General features: G+C 31.0%; 1 long non-coding RNA gene across 1 annotated transcript in view; it reads right to left on the bottom strand.

Annotated features, from left to right (window-relative positions):
- Positions 1–6,607: 6,607 nt before the first annotated feature.
- Positions 6,608–8,790, bottom strand: part of LOC145269620 (uncharacterized) — a 19,082-nt gene continuing 16,899 nt past the window's right edge. Inside the window, exon 3 of the long non-coding RNA XR_013865140.1 lies at positions 6,608–6,964. This is a non-coding gene — a long non-coding RNA (uncharacterized LOC145269620). The remainder of the gene's footprint in view (positions 6,965–8,790) is intronic.

Below are 8,790 nucleotides of genomic sequence, written 5' to 3'. Positions count from 1 at the left end.
GGTCCACTCTGACCCGGAGTGGTAGTACCTGTTAGGGCCCCAACTATGGGTTAAATAGGAACTGACTTGAAAAATAAAAAAATTTAAAAAAAAACAAATATATTCTATTAAAAACTGTTTTCCAAATCACTGGATTCGGCATTACATCACCTGAAAAAGGTGATATGCCGTAATACAAAAACAACCAACCAACCAATCAATCTAATAACTGCAGGTGAATTTCATGGGACACTTATATCATCAGGTAATTAAAATGGGGTGCCATAGATCATTTCAAGTAGATAGTATCCAAAATCACCTTTCATATAAGAGGGATGACCAAGGAGGACCATGGACACACACAATACAACGTACAAGCTGCACTCAATGAGAATTTTAATTTTCGACATAAATTTAAATCAATAAAACAAAAAAAAACAACAAAAAAACAATGTGGTTTAAAAAAAAGGTTTTAAACTTCAGACTTTACAGGTAAATTTCTAAAAAACACATTTTTTAATCGGCGTCAAAACAAATACTTCTAGTTCACTAGGTGTGTCAGAAACTGACCTTACGAATGTGTGAAAAAATGTTGAATAATTCGACCCCCTGTCTTCCAAAGCTTATAACTACTCGAAAAATGTAATTCAAACCCTATTTTTTCAATTAAAGGAGCAAGGTCCAAGGTTTCATTAAAAAGAACGTGGTTTTTTAAAAAAAGATTTTAAACTTCGGACTTTACAGGTAAATTTCTAAAAGACACTTATTTTTTGTTTTAAATTTGAATATATTATTTATTGATCTTTTATCTTCAATTTGTGATATATAAAACTTTGGTGAGTAAATTAATTATTTACTTTTTAATAGACATTTCAAAATGGGAGAGACGTAAATTAAAAAAAGACGTTTGTCTAAAATATTATATTCGGTTTATTGGAAAGAGCATAAGATTTCACATTGACCCTGAAAATATCGTAAAAATTGAATCAATAGAAAAATTTTGATAGATTTTTAAAGTTTAAAAATTAAACAATACTTAACTCGTAAAATTCAATTAATTTCATTACTGTTTTTTAAAAAATAAAAATAATAATATTTCTATTACTTTTTATACAACTTTAAGAGTTTGTTTTGGAAGTATAATCCATAAAGAAAATAAACAACCCACTTTTAAAGGAGAAATTACGAGTTTTTTTAAATATTTTATTCGCAGTTTCGTGTTGGGGGGTAAAAAAATTCCTACAAAAATTCTGACACACCTACTAGTTCACTTAATATCCTGTATTTGGAGTAGTTCTTAGAATTGATAGGATTAAAACTGTTGAATTGACGAAAAAAATAACGTATAATCCCAACGGCTGACTACAATATGGTTGTGTTCAAGTCTAAAGTAAATAAGTTCTTGATGAGCCGTTCCATATAAGTTATTAAATTTACCAAATTTTCATTACTAATGATTACTATATTGACCAATTTCTACTGTACACTCTTTAACCCTTATCCTTGAGTGGCCTCTGGGCCTTGATAATGTGGTGATGCCTTTGTAAAAAAAAAAAAAAAAAAAACTATGGTGGAACTTGGGTATGGTTAGATTACAATAACATTTTATCTATATGAGACTTGAAGACGTCAATGTTATATTCAGCTGGGAAACAGACTAATGGTATGGTCTTGAATATACAGAACGCTCTTGGAAAAAACTTTGCTCATAAAATGTTTTGTTAGTGTGGGACACAGATATAGCGTGAGGAATGCAACTGGTCATTGTTACAGCTAGGAGAGTATTGTTAAATTTATGCGGGTAAGGGACAATAATTTAGAGCTCAGTGGAACACCTACTATAAAAGTATTAATAGGCAGAGACAGACTCGCAACATCTCTTCAGAGAGAAGGAAGTAAGGAGGCCAAAAATCTATTGTTTACTAAATTTCTTTGACGCTTCTGTCTCCTGTCAATTCAGGATAGGGCTTCACCCAAATGTAACAATAGTATAGGATTGAGTCGGAAATGACAAAATTTCTGGAAGTGTAGAAAAATGTCATCATTACAGTGATTTTATCAAAGGAGCTGATATAGATCTTCCATTTTACGTCATGGGGAAAATACCAAAAGTTTTTCAAAGCAAGGTGTTTTATAGATGCGAGAGCATTTCATTTCAATGAGGGCAACATGGACATCTGAGCCATGCCAGTAAAAAAAAAACAAACAAACAAGTTTTGTTTGGGATTTATTAAAGGTAACTAGTTTTTTTTACCCCATTGTACTACACACTCTAGTTCAAAGGAGAAAGAACCTACAAGCTCCTAATATATAGTGGCCTTTGGAGTGTTCCTGCAGATGGTGTTATACTTAGCATAGTCGTCGTGGAGAGAAGTTCTGCAAAAGTAGACGTTTTTGCCAGACCCTGTCAAATGCCTTAGATATGTCAAGAGCTACTGCTCTAGAAAGGAAGCCTTCGTCTATAGACTCACTAATAAAGTGTAATAGTACCATCAGGACATCGATAGTTAATATCTCAGAGACACATTCTATTGCTATTATCTGTTGCTGAATGACTCAAGCTATTTACTCATGACTAGGGCTGTGACAACAGCATATTTTTTATGGTTTTGACTCTTGAGGATATATCCGTTAATATCTTATGTTTTTATATAGATTGATGTTATTCTCGGTTGATTGACTGCCAGATATATACTTGAGAGTCAAAAGAATGAAAAGAATATTCTGTTGTCACAGCCCTTCGCATGAAGAACATGAGACTGATTGGTCTGTACTGAGATGCAGAAGACAGCTCCCTCATGTTTTTAAACACTGGGCAGCATGTCGATGTTTGAACCAACCAATCAATGTCAATAATATGCAAATTGTTTTCAATGCTTAATCAACTTTTAGAGTATATTGTATAAATAATGAATTTTATTAAAAAATATCACGTTTTCATTTCAGTAACATTTAAAATATCTGAAGAGAAAAATTCATATACAAATAAAAAAAAGAACACTGCATATTTTTCTATGCATTTTGAGTAATATTTTATTTTCTTGTCATTTTGGGAGATTTTTAATTTATATGTTAAGATATAAAATTATAATTCTAGAAGCCATATTTTCTTTTCCTTAAAGGAAAATTGATTTTTTATATGTGCGAAAGATCAGACATAGATTCTATGGGATATTAAACGTTACAGTATTTTTTTTGAAGCAAAAGATTAAAAAGTATACATATTTGTATTTCATTTAAAAGTTATTCGACTATGAGTTAATTTAATATAGCTAACTGTTTAGAAAAAAAACATAAGACTCGCATGTCTCAGTTTTTTTTCGTTTTTTAATTCATTTATTTAAAAAAGGAATTTAACGTTACGTTTTATACCTGATATTTTTATAATAAAAAAGAAATATGCATTAATTCAAATATAATACTTATGCATATTTTACAATCGGCGAAACGCTAGGCAGCCTGCTCATAATAATAAAATACAACTGATTCTTCAATACCTGTCCATTTTAATCTGTATTTTGTTGCATATCAATTACTCTGGGAGAGAAGTTCTGCAAAAGTAGACGCTACATTTTTGATTTGAATGAAACCAAAAATAAATCCGTTTCCCTTTTTATAGTTGTCAGTTTGACCTTTTTCTTAAATGTATATTAACAAATGCATTTGAAGCACCCCTCTTTGGGTAGAGCACTGTCGTAAATAATCTCACCTGCTACTTAATTGGCTGAAACATACGCTGCTCATTGTTTGTTTATAAACAAGCAGTTAGATCACTATAAAAGTAGTGGACAAATGTTTGTTTAAATAACCATTTAGCGAGATAATTCACAGGCGCCGCTCCCGTGAGTGGATTGGTAGAACTGCTGACTTTAAACACGATGGTTCCAGGTTCAATCCTTGGCTTGGGAGAGGTGCTAGTCTAGCGGCACTGATGAGTTGTGATACAATGAAACAGGGCTGTATGTCAATGACTACAAATATATATATATATATATATATGTATATATATATAATCCAAGTAGCAAACTCAGGATTTAACTGTTCTTCCATGTATAATTTTTACTTTTATTGCATTATACACTGCGATTCACATGATAATTCTAAGCTGTTTTTCATGGCTCCAGTGACGCCTATGTTTACTGGAAATAATTGCAGTATATGCTATCATATGTTGTAAGCTATTTACTTTTTTTTTATTATATTAATAGCATATACATGACAATAATATGCCGTTTTTATGCAGTATGTGTTTTAATGTGGCTAAACAGTAGATTCATGCAAAAAGCACTGTAATGTTGTTGACAATACATGTTTGCATGCATCATATTGGGTTTCTTTGAACGGGAAAGCACAAATACTTACCAAGAATCCTTTTTAGATATCCTTTTTAGTATGTGTTTGCATATGGCGTAACATATGTTGATTCCTTGTGAAAGAAGATCCACATACTTCACAAGAATATGGTTTTTCTCCTGTATGTGTTCGCATATGCTCCAACATATTTGGTTTGCTTGCAAAAGAGGAACCACACACTTTGCAAGAATATGGCTTCTCCCCAGTATGTGTTCGCATGTGTTCCAACATACGTTGTCTTCTTGTAAAAGATAAGCTACATATTTCACAAGAATATGGTTTTTCTCCTGTATGCGTTCGTATATGTTCCAACATATGTTGTTTCTGAGTAAAATAAGAGCAACATACTTCACAAGAATATGGTTTCTCACCCGTATGTGTTCGCATATGTAGCAATATGTATTGTTTCTGTGAAAAAGAAGAGCCACATATTTTACAAGAATATGGTTTCTCTCCAGTATGTGTTCGCATATGAATTACAACATTTTGTTTACTTTTAAAAGAAGAGCCACATACTTCACAATTATATGGTTTCACTCCAGTATGTTTTTGCATATGATGGACAAAATTCTGTTTATTTATAAAAGTAGAGCTACATACTTCACAGGAATATGGCTTCTCTCCGGTATGCAATCGCATATGGACGACTAAATTTTGTTTCTGTGTAAAAGAAACGCTACATAGTTCACAAGAATATGGCTTTTCTCCAGTATGTGTTCGCATATGTTGCAACATATGATATTTCCTTGTAAAAGTAGAGCCACATACTTCACAAGAATATGGTTTTTCTCCAGTATGTGTTCGCATATGTTCTAACATACTTTGTTTTATTGTAAAAGAAGAGCCACATACTTCACAGGAATATGGTTTCTCTCCAGTATGCGTTCGCACATGTTGCAACTTATGTTGTTTCTGTGTAAATGAAGAGTGACATATTTCACAAGAATATGGTTTCTCTCCTGTATGAGTTCGCATATGTAGCAACAAAGATTGTTTACTAGCAAAAGAAGAGCCACATACTTCACAGGAATATGGTTTCTCTCCAGTATGTGTTCGCACATGTTGCAACTTATGTTGTTTCTGTGTAAATGAAGAGGGACATATTTCACAAGAATATGGTTTCTCTCCTGTATGAGTTCGCATATGTAGCAACAAAGATTGTTTACTAGTAAAAGAAGAACCACATACTTCACAAGAATATGGTTTCTCTCCAGTATGTGTTCGCATATGTCGCAACATATTTTGTTTTCTTTTGAAAGAAGAGCAACACACTTCACATGAATATGGTTTCTGTCCAGTATCTGAGTTAGAGATCATTACTGAATTTTTATTGTTATTTTAATTAATTAATAAACATTTACTTTCTGTTTTTGTTATATTAGTCTTAAATTTGATTGATCGATGAAGGGGATTATGTTGTTTATAAATGTAAAATATATTATATATGCATGAAAATTGTATGCGTTTCTGTTTATATATATATATATATATATATATATATATATATATATATATATATACTGTGTAAACTTTCTGAAAAGTTGTAACTGGTTTCTATATAATTTTGTTTGTATATACTTCACGATAACTCTTGGGTCCAAAATTTTCTGTGTATGTCTATTTAGCAATTTTACATAGTGCTGAACTGTGTACTAGCTAACCCTCAAATATATTTAATATACATATAGATTGAAACAACCGAACATATATTATTGATTTAGTGAATATTCATATTTGTTCTAAAATTTTAACCTTATGTAAATAATGTAATGTACATAGATACTAAGAATTCGATTTAATATACATCAATTTCTGTCTTTTTTCATGTATAATTCACTGAAGTCAACCATTTTTGCAGCTCATAATAAACAATAAATATCAGTTTTCGCTATTGTTTCTTTCCTCTGATTGCATGGTTATTTTCTAGATGTGAGATGCTAGAACGTAACTTTAACAAATTTATTAATTTCCAAAAAAGGTTATATTTATCAAAACAAGTTAGGCACAAGGCCATTCAAAAGTATGTGTGGGTGGTAGTCTATACTCATCTTTGTCACTCTACCAAGATATTTCTAACATTTTTCTAGCTAAAATCCTCGATCACCATAATACCACATTCACTTGAGAGGTCATCCTACTAAAGATTCCTAAATTTAAATTTTTTTTAAGAGTCATATGTTGATTTATTTTATTTAATAATCGAATAATTCTTAAAAACTACAGTAATGTGAAATAATGCAACATTTGAAAATTTAAATAATCAGAAAATTAAATATAGAAATGCATTCAGTTTTATCCACAATGCATTTATTAAATAAATGCAAAGCACAGCATTCATATGCATTTTCAACAATCATTCCAACTATATAATGAGTCTGAGAATAAAAGAAATGCATACATTTCATACATACATTACATACATACATTTCATACATACATTACAGAAAATTTCATACATACATTACAGAAAATGCATACATTTCATACATACATTTCAGAAAATGTTTCTGTTGAATATCTTTTAATTAAATTAAATTTGATCAACGAATAAGATTGTATACTTCAGAAGGATACCATTTATCGCATTTCTTCCTTTTCATTTTGTTTGTCTTTGTACTGATTGCTTGATATTCTGCAAAATTATAAAATAATAAATTAAAAATGTAATGGTTACTTTATATAGGTTATTAGCAAAAATATTTTTAAATATTAAGGTGTAGACATGTTTATTTTTTTAAATAGATAAACGCAAGGTAGTCTTCAACTTGTTGATATTTTGCAAAATTAAAAAATAATGAATTTAAAAAAAACACTTGTAATAATCCTGTTTTGTTTGCACCACTTTTGCGACTAATGTTTTCTAATGCATGAAATAAGTCTTCTAATTTGTTTCCAATGAAACAATACATATTTTTAAAGAAATTGAAGAATATGTTAAAAATCACCAAAATTTAAATTAGTTCATTTGCCATAAAACATACCAAAATCAAAATTATTCATATTTTATGTCTTAATTTAATTAAATACAGGGTGGAACGATAGAATTGTTGCCCTAGAAAAAAAGACATGATTCCATTTCTGTTTGATGGAAACCGGTTTTCTTTTTGATTGCTGTCTATACATTGGCCAGTTGCGTACACATCCCAAGTGCGATAGGTGTCTTTTAACATATTTGAAAACACACAATGTTCAACTAGCGAGATAAGAGATGTGCTGCTATACAACTCATGCTGTCTACCGATCCAAGTTATGACAACAGGACCATTTCCAACACCCTCAAAATGCAAGTCCGGACAGTTTAGCGCTTGAGAATACAGCTCAATGAAGTTTCCAGCAACAATTATGGTAAATGGTGTGATTTCAAGTGATTACCACATCATGCAACCTCACATCTCCGACGTCGGCTTTAAAGTCAAGATTAATGTGTACCTGTATGTGCTGAAGAGTGTGGTGATCTCCTGGTGCAATCAGCTAGCCTGCTGGCAGACCTTGAGTGTGGTAGCAGGACTTGGCATTGGCCAACAAGTCAAAAAAGACGCAGGGTTGGCTTCAGAAGATGTGCTATGTCTTTGTACCCTTCTCCCACTGATACCCTTTCTTCTTCGACCTGAAACCACTAGACTACTTCGTTTGGTCATATGTTGAGAAAATTACCAACATGACCTCTCCCAACACTTAAGCTAGCCTGATCTCTGCCATCTGTCAAATATTTGCCAAGTTTGTCTGTACTTGTAAATGCATGCTCCCAGTTTCAGACCTCTATCAAGGTGGTGACTGAGGCAGAAGGCGACTACATTGAAAAGATGCCAGCTCTACAACATAAGTTACCTGAATTGATTCTTTCAATAAAAGTTTTAAAATAAAGCAATAGTACTGTTTTCTTCAGGGCGAAAATTTTATAGTTCCACCTAGTAATGTTACTTATTTGAAAAGTATTTTCACTTAAAAAATAATAAAATGCTGCTTGAAGAAACAATAAAGACTTCATAAGTTTATGTAAAATGTTTTATCCTTATTCGCAAAACAACATTGCATTGAAGGTTTGTCTCTATAAAAGAAGCGATATTCACATTAATAAACACTCACCTCTGAAATAAAAAGGAAGGCTAGGAGCCATATTTTCTGACAAAATGTAAGAAAAATCTTTTCCTAATTTATTTTTCATTTTTTATATCTATTTCCAACCTTCAACCGATATATAAAAGGTGACGTATATATGTATCTATATATGTATATATATATATATATATATATATATATATATATATATATATATGTATAGATGTATATATGTAGATATATATATATATATGTATAGATGTATATATGTAGATATATATATATATGCATAGATGTATACAGTTGTCCTCAAAATTATTCATACCCCATACAAAAAATATTTCTTGTTTTGATTATTCATTTCTGAAAGGTATTATGATGGTACTTCCTTTGTATCTT

Source organism: Euprymna scolopes, chromosome 45 (genome assembly GCF_053919585.1).
Source record: "Euprymna scolopes isolate OS-2025 chromosome 45, ASM5391958v1, whole genome shotgun sequence".
Lineage (NCBI taxonomy): Eukaryota > Metazoa > Mollusca > Cephalopoda > Sepiida > Sepiolidae > Euprymna > Euprymna scolopes.
The sequence above is the reverse complement of the archived record's forward strand: the minus strand, read 5'-3'. Positions and strand labels throughout refer to the sequence as shown.